Source organism: Pseudophryne corroboree, chromosome 2 (assembly GCF_028390025.1).
Source record: "Pseudophryne corroboree isolate aPseCor3 chromosome 2, aPseCor3.hap2, whole genome shotgun sequence".
Lineage (NCBI taxonomy): Eukaryota > Metazoa > Chordata > Amphibia > Anura > Myobatrachidae > Pseudophryne > Pseudophryne corroboree.
The window spans coordinates 801,276,723-801,289,061 of NC_086445.1; the positions used below are offsets into that span (position 1 = coordinate 801,276,723).

General features: G+C 30.7%; 14 non-coding genes across 14 annotated transcripts; all 14 read right to left on the bottom strand.

The window, feature by feature from the left end:
- Positions 1–402: 402 nt before the first annotated feature.
- On the bottom strand, positions 403–615 carry LOC135053372 (small nucleolar RNA U3). The gene has a single exon (XR_010242732.1). It is a non-coding gene; the product is annotated as a small nucleolar RNA U3 (small nucleolar RNA).
- Positions 616–1,268: 653 nt separating this feature from the next.
- On the bottom strand, positions 1,269–1,481 carry LOC135053516 (small nucleolar RNA U3). The gene has a single exon (XR_010242856.1). It is a non-coding gene; the product is annotated as a small nucleolar RNA U3 (small nucleolar RNA).
- A 651-nt stretch (positions 1,482–2,132) lies between these two features.
- LOC135053515 (small nucleolar RNA U3) lies at positions 2,133–2,345 on the bottom strand. The gene has a single exon (XR_010242855.1). It is a non-coding gene; the product is annotated as a small nucleolar RNA U3 (small nucleolar RNA).
- Positions 2,346–2,998: 653 nt separating this feature from the next.
- On the bottom strand, positions 2,999–3,211 carry LOC135053887 (small nucleolar RNA U3). Its single transcript, XR_010243182.1, has one exon. It is a non-coding gene; the product is annotated as a small nucleolar RNA U3 (small nucleolar RNA).
- Positions 3,212–3,864: 653 nt separating this feature from the next.
- Positions 3,865–4,077, bottom strand: LOC135053764 (small nucleolar RNA U3). Its single transcript, XR_010243072.1, has one exon. It is a non-coding gene; the product is annotated as a small nucleolar RNA U3 (small nucleolar RNA).
- Positions 4,078–4,730: 653 nt separating this feature from the next.
- On the bottom strand, positions 4,731–4,943 carry LOC135053564 (small nucleolar RNA U3). The gene has a single exon (XR_010242898.1). It is a non-coding gene; the product is annotated as a small nucleolar RNA U3 (small nucleolar RNA).
- A 653-nt stretch (positions 4,944–5,596) lies between these two features.
- LOC135053200 (small nucleolar RNA U3) lies at positions 5,597–5,809 on the bottom strand. Its single transcript, XR_010242581.1, has one exon. It is a non-coding gene; the product is annotated as a small nucleolar RNA U3 (small nucleolar RNA).
- A 653-nt stretch (positions 5,810–6,462) lies between these two features.
- LOC135053984 (small nucleolar RNA U3) lies at positions 6,463–6,675 on the bottom strand. The gene has a single exon (XR_010243267.1). It is a non-coding gene; the product is annotated as a small nucleolar RNA U3 (small nucleolar RNA).
- A 653-nt stretch (positions 6,676–7,328) lies between these two features.
- Positions 7,329–7,541, bottom strand: LOC135053527 (small nucleolar RNA U3). Its single transcript, XR_010242865.1, has one exon. It is a non-coding gene; the product is annotated as a small nucleolar RNA U3 (small nucleolar RNA).
- A 653-nt stretch (positions 7,542–8,194) lies between these two features.
- Positions 8,195–8,407, bottom strand: LOC135053888 (small nucleolar RNA U3). Its single transcript, XR_010243183.1, has one exon. It is a non-coding gene; the product is annotated as a small nucleolar RNA U3 (small nucleolar RNA).
- A 653-nt stretch (positions 8,408–9,060) lies between these two features.
- LOC135053765 (small nucleolar RNA U3) lies at positions 9,061–9,273 on the bottom strand. The gene has a single exon (XR_010243073.1). It is a non-coding gene; the product is annotated as a small nucleolar RNA U3 (small nucleolar RNA).
- A 653-nt stretch (positions 9,274–9,926) lies between these two features.
- On the bottom strand, positions 9,927–10,139 carry LOC135053565 (small nucleolar RNA U3). Its single transcript, XR_010242899.1, has one exon. It is a non-coding gene; the product is annotated as a small nucleolar RNA U3 (small nucleolar RNA).
- Positions 10,140–10,792: 653 nt separating this feature from the next.
- On the bottom strand, positions 10,793–11,005 carry LOC135053201 (small nucleolar RNA U3). Its single transcript, XR_010242582.1, has one exon. It is a non-coding gene; the product is annotated as a small nucleolar RNA U3 (small nucleolar RNA).
- A 653-nt stretch (positions 11,006–11,658) lies between these two features.
- On the bottom strand, positions 11,659–11,871 carry LOC135053985 (small nucleolar RNA U3). The gene has a single exon (XR_010243268.1). It is a non-coding gene; the product is annotated as a small nucleolar RNA U3 (small nucleolar RNA).
- Positions 11,872–12,339: the final 468 nt, after the last annotated feature.

The window sequence follows — 12,339 nt, forward strand, 5'->3', positions numbered from 1 at the left end:
AGCCAAAATATTAAATAGAACACTTAACAATGAAACCAATGCACTAATAGCATTGGTACTTCAAAATGTCTTATATTGCATATAGGAAATAAACTAGTGGCTTGCATTAGTTGCTGATTTGCAAAAGAATTAAACAATTATTAAACAAATACACTGCAAACAAAAGGTTCTTATAAGGAAAGCACAGTTTAAATTTTTCAAGTCCTCATTGATATGTACAACTTAAAGAAGGTTAAAATTAAAATGTAAAATAATACTCTTAGACATTGCTTTTATTGCTATATAATTAAAAACATTCTGATTCAGGAATGTTAAAACATCAATGCTTGTTCTTTCCAGCATATTAAACATTACACAAACTTAGTTTTAAATAACCATAGTTGATTTTAAAGTGTGTAATCAGCCACTCTGAATGAGCCCTCTTCTACCACTTCTTTATTAAGAAGTAGGACAGTCATCAAAAGCTAACAACATCTGCATGAAACAGAGTTGCTAACTGCCTTCATGCTGAGAAGAGAGCTCTTAAACTCATCATGGTGGTTGGCGAGTTTGGACACTTTCAAGCACATTTCTCCCATTATTGCCTATAGAAATGATCCCTGAAAGTACAGTCTTAATTACATTTTGTTGATGGTTTAGATAGGCCATATGAATTCCTCTTTTAACTCATGGTTACATTTTTGGACCAATTCAAAAAACTTGATATAGAAATTGTCAACCAATTTTCAGTTGCATAACATTCTCCACAAATTTTCAGACTACAATTCATTCACTATCATATACTGAATGATTTTCTGTGAGAGTAGACACATTTTAAGACTGTATTAGGTAATATGTTATAATTTTTGCATAAATAAACTTGTTTAAGCCAAAATATTAAACAGAACACTTAACAATGAAACCAATGCACTAATAGCATTGGTTCTTCAAAATGTCTTATATTTCATATAGGAAATAAACTAGTGGCTTGCATTAATTGCTGATTTGCTAAAGAATAAAACAATTATTAAACAAATACACTGCAAACAAAAGGTTCTTTTAAGGAAAGCACACTTTACATTTTTCAAGTCCTCAGTGACATGAACCACTTAAAAAAGGTTAAAATTAAAATGTAAAATAATACTCTTAGACATTGCTTTTATTGCTATATAATAAAAAACATTCTGATTCAGGAATGTTAAAACATCAATGCTTGTTCTTTTCAGCATATTAAACATTATTCAAACTTAGTTTTAAATAACCATAGTTGATTTTAAAGTGTGTAATCAGCCACTCTGAATGAGCCCTCTTCTACCACTTCTTTATTAAGAAGTAGTACAGTCATCCAAAGCTAACAACATCTGCATGAATCAGAGTTGCTAACTGCCTTCATGCTGAGAAGAGAGCTCTTAATCTCATCATGGTGGTTGGCTAGTTTGGACACTTTCAAGCACATTTCTCCCATCATTGCCTATAGAAATGATCCCTGAAAGTACAGTCATAATTAAATTTTGTTGATGGTTTAGATAGGCCATATGAATTCCTCTTTTAACTCATGGTTACATTTTTGGACCCATTCATAAAACTTGATATAGAAATTGTCAACCCATTTTCAGTTGCATAACATTCTCCACAAATTTTCAGACTACAATTCATTCACTATCATATACTGAATGATTTTCTGTGAGAGTAGACACATTTTAAAATTGTATTAGGTAACATATTATAATTTTTACATATTAAATTTGTTTAAGCCAAAATATTAAACAGAACACTTAACAATGAAACCAATGCACTAATATCATTGGTACTTCAACATTTCTTATATTGCATATAGGAAATAAACTAGTGGCTTGCATTAGTTGCTGATTTGCAAAAGAATTAAACAATTATTAAACAAATACACTGCAAACAAAGGTTCTTATAAGGAAAGCACAGTTTAAATTTTTCAAGTCCTCATTGACATGAACCACTTAAAGAAGGTTAAAATTAAAATGTAAAATAATACTCTTAGACATTGCTTTTATTCCTATATCATAAAAAACATTCTGATTCAGGAATGTTGAAACATCGATGCGTATTCTTTCAAGGATATTAAACATTATACAAACTTAGTTTTAAATAACCATAGCTGATTTTAAAGTGTGTAATCAGCCACTCTGAATGAGCCCTCTTCTACCACTTCTTTATTAAGAAGTAGGACTGTCATCAAAAGCTAACAACATCTGCATGAAACAGAGTTGCTAACTGCCTTCATGCTGAGAAGAGAGCTCTTAAACTCATCATGGTGGTTGGCGAGTTTGGACACTTTCAAGCACATTTCTCCCATCATTGCCTATAGAAATGATCCCTGAAAGTACAGTCTTAATTACATTTTGTTGATGGTTTAGATAGGCCATATGAATTCCTCTTTTAACTCATGGTGACATTTTTGGACCCATTCACAAAACTTGATATAGAAATTGTCAACCAATATTCAGTTGCATAACATTCTCCACAAATTTTCAAACTACAATTCATTCACTATCATATACTGAATGATTTTCTGTGAGAGTAGACACGTTTTAAGATTGTATTAGGTAACATGTTATCATTTTTGCATATATAAACTTGTTTAAGCCAAAATATTAAACAGAACACTTAACAATGAAACCAATGCACTAATAGCATTGGTACTTCAAAATTTCTTATATTGCATATAGGAAATAAACTAGTGGCTTGCATTAATTGCTGATTTGCTAAAGAATTAAACAATTATTAAACAAATACACTGCAAACAAAAGGTTCTTTTAAGGAAAGCACACTTTACATTTTTCAAGTCCTCATTGACATGAACCACTTAAAGAAGGTTAAAATTAAAATGTAAAATAATACTCTTAGACATTGCTTTTATTCCTATATCATAAAAAACATTCTGATTTAGGAATGTTGAAACATCAATGCGTATTCTTTGAAGGATATTAAACATTATACAAACTTAGTTTTAAATAAACATAGTTGATTTTAAAGTGTGTAATCAGCCACTCTGAATGAGCCCTCTTCTACCACTTCTTTATTAAGAAGTAGGACAGTCAACAAAAGCTAGCAACATCTGCATGAAACAGAGTTGCTAACTGCCTTCATGCTGAGGAGAGAGCTCTTAAACTCATCATGGTGGTTGGCAAGTTTGGACACTTTCAAGCGCATTTCTCCAATCATTGCCTATAGATATGATCCCTGAAAGTATAGTCTTAATTACATTTTGTTGATGGTTTAGATAGGCCATATGAATTCCTCTTTTAACTCATGGTGACATTTTTTGACCTATTCATAAAACTTGATATAGAAATTGTCAACCAATTTTCAGTTGCATAACATTCTCCACAAATTTTCAGACTATAATTCATTCACTATCATATACTGAATGATTTTCTGTGAGAGTAGACACATTTTAAGATTGTATTAGGTAACATGTTATCATTTTTGCATATATAAACTTGTTTAAGCCAAAACATTAAACAGAACACTTAACAATGAAACCAATGCACTAATAGCATTGGTACTTCAAAATTTCTTATATTGCATATAGGAAATAAACTAGTGGCTTGCATTAATTGCTGATTTGCTAAAGTATTAAACAATTATTAAACAAATACACTGCAAACAAAAGGTTCTTTTAACGAAAGCACACTTTACATTTTTCAAGTCCTCATTGACATGAACAACTTAAAGAAGGTTACAATTAAAATGTAAAATAATACTCTTAGACATTGCTTTTATTCCTATATCATAAAAAACATTTTGATTTAGGAATGTTGAAACATCAATGTGTATTCTTTCAAGGATATTAAACATTATACAAACTTAGTTTTAAATAACCATAGTTGATTTTAAAGTGCGTAATCAGCCACTCTGAATGAGCCCTCTTCTACCACTTCTTTATTAAGAAGTAGGACAGTCATCAAAAGCTGACAACATCTGCATGAAACAGAGTTGATAACTGCCTTCATGCTGAGAAGATAGCTCTTAAACTCATCATGGTAGTTAACACGTTTGGACATTTTCAAGCACATTTCTCCCATAATTGCCTATAGAAATGATCCCTGAAAGTACAGTCTTAATTACATTTTGTTGATGGTTTAGATAGGCCATATGAATTCCTCTTTTAACTCATGGTGACATTTTTGGACCCATTCATAAAACTTGATATAGAAATTGTCAACCAATTTTCAGTTGCATAACATTCTCCACAAATTTTCAGACTACAATTCATTCACTATCATATACTGAATGAGTTTCTGTGAGAGTAGACACATTTTAAGATTGTATTAGGTAACATATTATAATTTTTACATATATAAACTTGTTTCAGCCAAAATATTAAACAGAACACTTAACAATGAAACCAATGCACTAATAGCATTGGTACTTCAAAATGTCTTATATTTCATATAGGAAATAAATTAGTGGCTTGCATTAATTGCTGATTTGCTAAAGAATAAAACAATTATTAAACAAATACACTGCAAACAAAAGGTTCTTTTAAGGAAAGCACACTTTACATTTTTCAAGTCCTCATTGACATGAACCACTTAAAGAAGGTTAAAATTAAAATGTAAAATAATACTCTTAGACATTGCTTTTATTCCTATATCATAAAAAACATTCTGATTTAGGAATGTTGAAACATCAATGCGTATTCTTTGAAGGATATTAAACATTATACAAACTTAGTTTTAAATAACCATAGTTGATTTTAAAGTGTGTAATCAGCCACTCTGAATGAGCCCTCTTCTACCACTTCTTTATTAAGAAGTAGGACAGTCATCAAAAGCTAACAACATCGGCATGAAACAGAGTTGCTAACTGCCTTCATGCTGAGAAGAGAGCTCTTAATCTCATCATGGTGGTTGGCGAGTTTGGACACTTTCAAGCACATTTCTCCCATCATTGCCTATAGAAATGATCCCTGGAAGTATAATCTTAACTACATTTTGTTGATGGTTTAGATAGGCCATATGAATTCCTCTTTTAACTCATGGTGACATTTTAGGACCCATTCATAAAACCTGATATAGAAATTGTCAACCAGTTTTCAGTTGCATAACATTCTCCACAAATTTTCAGACTACAATTCATTCACTATCATATACTGAATGATTTTCTGTGAGAGTAGACACATTTTAAGATTGTATTAGGTAACATATTATAATTTTTGCATATATAAACTTGTTTAAGCCAAAATATTAAATAGAACACTTAACAATGAAACCAATGCACTAATAGCATTGGTACTTCAAAATGTCTTATATTGCATATAGGAAATAAACTAGTGGCTTGCATTAGTTGCTGATTTGCAAAAGAATTAAACAATTATTAAACAAATACACTGCAAACAAAAGGTTCTTATAAGGAAAGCACAGTTTAAATTTTTCAAGTCCTCATTGATATGTACAACTTAAAGAAGGTTAAAATTAAAATGTAAAATAATACTCTTAGACATTGCTTTTATTGCTATATAATTAAAAACATTCTGATTCAGGAATGTTAAAACATCAATGCTTGTTCTTTCCAGCATATTAAACATTACACAAACTTAGTTTTAAATAACCATAGTTGATTTTAAAGTGTGTAATCAGCCACTCTGAATGAGCCCTCTTCTACCACTTCTTTATTAAGAAGTAGGACAGTCATCAAAAGCTAACAACATCTGCATGAAACAGAGTTGCTAACTGCCTTCATGCTGAGAAGAGAGCTCTTAAACTCATCATGGTGGTTGGCGAGTTTGGACACTTTCAAGCACATTTCTCCCATCATTGCCTATAGAAATGATCCCTGAAAGTACAGTCTTAATTACATTTTGTTGATGGTTTAGATAGGCCATATGAATTCCTCTTTTAACTCATGGTGACATTTTTGGACCCATTCACAAAACTTGATATAGAAATTGTCAACCAATATTCAGTTGCATAACATTCTCCACAAATTTTCAAACTACAATTCATTCACTATCATATACTGAATGATTTTCTGTGAGAGTAGACACGTTTTAAGATTGTATTAGGTAACATGTTATCATTTTTGCATATATAAACTTGTTTAAGCCAAAATATTAAACAGAACACTTAACAATGAAACCAATGCACTAATAGCATTGGTACTTCAACATTTCTTATATTGCATATAGGAAATAAACTAGTGGCTTGCATTAATTGCTGATTTGCTAAAGAATTAAACAATTATTAAACAAATACACTGCAAACAAAAGGTTCTTTTAAGGAAAGCACACTTTACATTTTTCAAGTCCTCATTGACATGAACCACTTAAAGAAGGTTAAAATTAAAATGTAAAATAATACTCTTAGACATTGCTTTTATTCCTATATCATAAAAAACATTCTGATTTAGGAATGTTGAAACATCAATGCGTATTCTTTGAAGGATATTAAACATTATACAAACTTAGTTTTAAATAACCATAGTTGATTTTAAAGTGTGTAATCAGCCACTCTGAATGAGCCCTCTTCTACAACTTCTTTATTAAGAAGTAGGACAGTCATCAAAAGCTAACAACATCGGCATGAAACAGAGTTGCTAACTGCCTTCATGCTGAGAAAAGAGCTCTTAAACTCATCATGGTGGTTAGCAAGTTTGGACACTTTCAAGCACATTTCTCCCATCATTGCCTATAAAAACGATCCCTGAAAGTACAGTCTTAATTACATTTTGTTGATGGTTTAGATCGGTCATATGAATTCCTCTTTTAACTCATGGTTACATTTTTGGACCCATTCAAAAAACTTGATATAGAAATTGTCAACCAATTTTCAGTTGCATAACATTCTCCACAAATTTTCAGACTACAATTCATTCACTATCATATACTGAATGATTTTCTGTGAGAGTAGACACATTTTAAGATTGTATTAGGTAACATGTTATAATTTTTGCATAAATAAACTTGTTTAAGCCAAAATATTAAACAGAACACTTAACAATGAAACCAATGCACTAATAGCATTGGTACTTCAAAATGTCTTATATTTCATATAGGAAATAAATTAGTGGCTTGCATTAATTGCTGATTTGCTAAAGAATAAAACAATTATTAAACAAATACACTGCAAACAAAAGGTTCTTTTAAGGAAAGCACACTTTACATTTTTCAAGTCCTCAGTGACATAAACCACATAAAAAAGGTTAAAATTAAAATGTAAAATAATACTCTTAGACATTGCCTTTATTGCTATATAATAAAAAACATTCTGATTCAGGAATGTTAAAACATCAATGCTTGTTCTTTCCAGCATATTAAACATTATACAAACTTAGTTTTAAATAACCATAGTTGATTTTAAAGTGTGTAATCAGCCACTCTGAATGAGCCCTCTTCTACCACTTCTTTATTAAGAAGTAGGACAGTCATCAAAAGCTAACAACATCTGCATGAAACAGAGTTGCTAACTGCCTTCATGCTGAGAAGAGAGCTCTTAAACTCATCATGGTGGTTGGCGAGTTTGGACACTTTCAAGCACATTTCTCCCATCATTACCTATAAAAATGAACCCTGAAAGTACAGTCTTAATTACATTTTGTTGATGGTTTAGATAGGCCATATGAATTCCTCTTTTAACTCATGGTGACATTTTTGGACCCATTCATAAAACTTGATATAGAAATTGTCAACCAATTTTCAGTTGCATAACATTCTCCACAAATTTTCAGACTACAATTCATTCACTATCATATACTGAATGATTTTCTGTGAGAGTAGACACATTTTAAGATTGTATTAGGTAACATATTATAATTTTTGCATATATAAATTTGTTTAAACCAAAATATTAAACAGAACACTTAACAATGAAACCAATGCACTAATAGCATTGGTACTTCAAAATTTCTTATATTGCATATAGGAAATAAACTAGTGGCTTGCATTAGTTGCTGATTTGCAAAAGAATTAAACAATTATTAAACAAATACACTGCAAACAAAAGGTTCTTTTAAGGAAAGCACACTTTACATTTTTCAAGTCCTCATTGACATGAACCACTTAAAGAAGGTTAAAATTAAAATGTAAAATAATACTCTTAGACATTGCTTTAATTGCTATATCATAAAAAACATTCTGATTCAGGAATGTTGAAACATCAATGTGTATTCTTTCAAGGATATTAAACATTATACAAACTTAGTTTTAAATAAACATAGTTGATTTTAAAGTGTGTAATCAGCCACTCTGAATGAGCCCTCTTCTACCACTTCTTTATTAAGAAGTAGGACAGTCAACAAAAGCTAGCAACATCTGCATGAAACAGAGTTGCTAACTGCCTTCATGCTGAGGAGAGAGCTCTTAAACTCATCATGGTGGTTGGCAAGTTTGGACACTTTCAAGCGCATTTCTCCAATCATTGCCTATAGATATGATCCCTGAAAGTATAGTCTTAATTACATTTTGTTGATGGTTTAGATAGGCCATATGAATTCCTCTTTTAACTCATGGTGACATTTTTTGACCTATTCATAAAACTTGATATAGAAATTGTCAACCAATTTTCAGTTGCATAACATTCTCCACAAATTTTCAGACTATAATTCATTCACTATCATATACTGAATGATTTTCTGTGAGAGTAGACACATTTTAAGATTGTATTAGGTAACATGTTATCATTTTTGCATATATAAACTTGTTTAAGCCAAAACATTAAACAGAACACTTAACAATGAAACCAATGCACTAATAGCATTGGTACTTCAAAATTTCTTATATTGCATATAGGAAATAAACTAGTGGCTTGCATTAATTGCTGATTTGCTAAAGTATTAAACAATTATTAAACAAATACACTGCAAACAAAAGGTTCTTTTAACGAAAGCACACTTTACATTTTTCAAGTCCTCATTGACATGAACAACTTAAAGAAGGTTACAATTAAAATGTAAAATAATACTCTTAGACATTGCTTTTATTCCTATATCATAAAAAACATTTTGATTTAGGAATGTTGAAACATCAATGTGTATTCTTTCAAGGATATTAAACATTATACAAACTTAGTTTTAAATAACCATAGTTGATTTTAAAGTGCGTAATCAGCCACTCTGAATGAGCCCTCTTCTACCACTTCTTTATTAAGAAGTAGGACAGTCATCAAAAGCTGACAACATCTGCATGAAACAGAGTTGATAACTGCCTTCATGCTGAGAAGATAGCTCTTAAACTCATCATGGTAGTTAACACGTTTGGACATTTTCAAGCACATTTCTCCCATAATTGCCTATAGAAATGATCCCTGAAAGTACAGTCTTAATTACATTTTGTTGATGGTTTAGATAGGCCATATGAATTCCTCTTTTAACTCATGGTGACATTTTTGGACCCATTCATAAAACTTGATATAGAAATTGTCAACCAATTTTCAGTTGCATAACATTCTCCACAAATTTTCAGACTACAATTCATTCACTATCATATACTGAATGAGTTTCTGTGAGAGTAGACACATTTTAAGATTGTATTAGGTAACATATTATAATTTTTACATATATAAACTTGTTTCAGCCAAAATATTAAACAGAACACTTAACAATGAAACCAATGCACTAATAGCATTGGTACTTCAAAATGTCTTATATTTCATATAGGAAATAAATTAGTGGCTTGCATTAATTGCTGATTTGCTAAAGAATAAAACAATTATTAAACAAATACACTGCAAACAAAAGGTTCTTTTAAGGAAAGCACACTTTACATTTTTCAAGTCCTCATTGACATGAACCACTTAAAGAAGGTTAAAATTAAAATGTAAAATAATACTCTTAGACATTGCTTTTATTCCTATATCATAAAAAACATTCTGATTTAGGAATGTTGAAACATCAATGCGTATTCTTTGAAGGATATTAAACATTATACAAACTTAGTTTTAAATAACCATAGTTGATTTTAAAGTGTGTAATCAGCCACTCTGAATGAGCCCTCTTCTACCACTTCTTTATTAAGAAGTAGGACAGTCATCAAAAGCTAACAACATCGGCATGAAACAGAGTTGCTAACTGCCTTCATGCTGAGAAGAGAGCTCTTAATCTCATCATGGTGGTTGGCGAGTTTGGACACTTTCAAGCACATTTCTCCCATCATTGCCTATAGAAATGATCCCTGGAAGTATAATCTTAACTACATTTTGTTGATGGTTTAGATAGGCCATATGAATTCCTCTTTTAACTCATGGTGACATTTTAGGACCCATTCATAAAACCTGATATAGAAATTGTCAACCAGTTTTCAGTTGCATAACATTCTCCACAAATTTTCAGACTACAATTCATTCACTATCATATACTGAATGATTTTCTGTGAGAGTAGACACATTTTAAGATTGTATTAGGTAACATATTATAATTTTTGCATATATAAACTTGTTTAAGCCAAAATATTAAATAGAACACTTAACAATGAAACCAATGCACTAATAGCATTGGTACTTCAAAATGTCTTATATTGCATATAGGAAATAAACTAGTGGCTTGCATTAGTTGCTGATTTGCAAAAGAATTAAACAATTATTAAACAAATACACTGCAAACAAAAGGTTCTTATAAGGAAAGCACAGTTTAAATTTTTCAAGTCCTCATTGATATGTACAACTTAAAGAAGGTTAAAATTAAAATGTAAAATAATACTCTTAGACATTGCTTTTATTGCTATATAATTAAAAACATTCTGATTCAGGAATGTTAAAACATCAATGCTTGTTCTTTCCAGCATATTAAACATTACACAAACTTAGTTTTAAATAACCATAGTTGATTTTAAAGTGTGTAATCAGCCACTCTGAATGAGCCCTCTTCTACCACTTCTTTATTAAGAAGTAGGACAGTCATCAAAAGCTAACAACATCTGCATGAAACAGAGTTGCTAACTGCCTTCATGCTGAGAAGAGAGCTCTTAAACTCATCATGGTGGTTGGCGAGTTTGGACACTTTCAAGCACATTTCTCCCATCATTGCCTATAGAAATGATCCCTGAAAGTACAGTCTTAATTACATTTTGTTGATGGTTTAGATAGGCCATATGAATTCCTCTTTTAACTCATGGTGACATTTTTGGACCCATTCACAAAACTTGATATAGAAATTGTCAACCAATATTCAGTTGCATAACATTCTCCACAAATTTTCAAACTACAATTCATTCACTATCATATACTGAATGATTTTCTGTGAGAGTAGACACGTTTTAAGATTGTATTAGGTAACATGTTATCATTTTTGCATATATAAACTTGTTTAAGCCAAAATATTAAACAGAACACTTAACAATGAAACCAATGCACTAATAGCATTGGTACTTCAACATTTCTTATATTGCATATAGGAAATAAACTAGTGGCTTGCATTAATTGCTGATTTGCTAAAGAATTAAACAATTATTAAACAAATACACTGCAAACAAAAGGTTCTTTTAAGGAAAGCACACTTTACATTTTTCAAGTCCTCATTGACATGAACCACTTAAAGAAGGTTAAAATTAAAATGTAAAATAATACTCTTAGACATTGCTTTTATTCCTATATCATAAAAAACATTCTGATTTAGGAATGTTGAAACATCAATGCGTATTCTTTGAAGGATATTAAACATTATACAAACTTAGTTTTAAATAACCATAGTTGATTTTAAAGTGTGTAATCAGCCACTCTGAATGAGCCCTCTTCTACAACTTCTTTATTAAGAAGTAGGACAGTCATCAAAAGCTAACAACATCGGCATGAAACAGAGTTGCTAACTGCCTTCATGCTGAGAAAAGAGCTCTTAAACTCATCATGGTGGTTAGCAAGTTTGGACACTTTCAAGCACATTTCTCCCATCATTGCCTATAAAAACGATCCCTGAAAGTACAGTCTTAATTACATTTTGTTGATGGTTTAGATCGGTCATATGAATTCCTCTTTTAACTCATGGTTACATTTTTGGACCCATTCAAAAAACTTGATATAGAAATTGTCAACCAATTTTCAGTTGCATAACATTCTCCACAAATTTTCAGACTACAATTCATTCACTATCATATACTGAATGATTTTCTGTGAGAGTAGACACATTTTAAGATTGTATTAGGTAACATGTTATAATTTTTGCATAAATAAACTTGTTTAAGCCAAAATATTAAACAGAACACTTAACAATGAAACCAATGCACTAATAGCATTGGTACTTCAAAATGTCTTATATTTCATATAGGAAATAAATTAGTGGCTTGCATTAATTGCTGATTTGCTAAAGAATAAAACAATTATTAAACAAATACACTGCAAACAAAAGGTTCTTTTAAGGAAAGCACACTTTACATTTTTCAAGTCCTCAGTGACATAA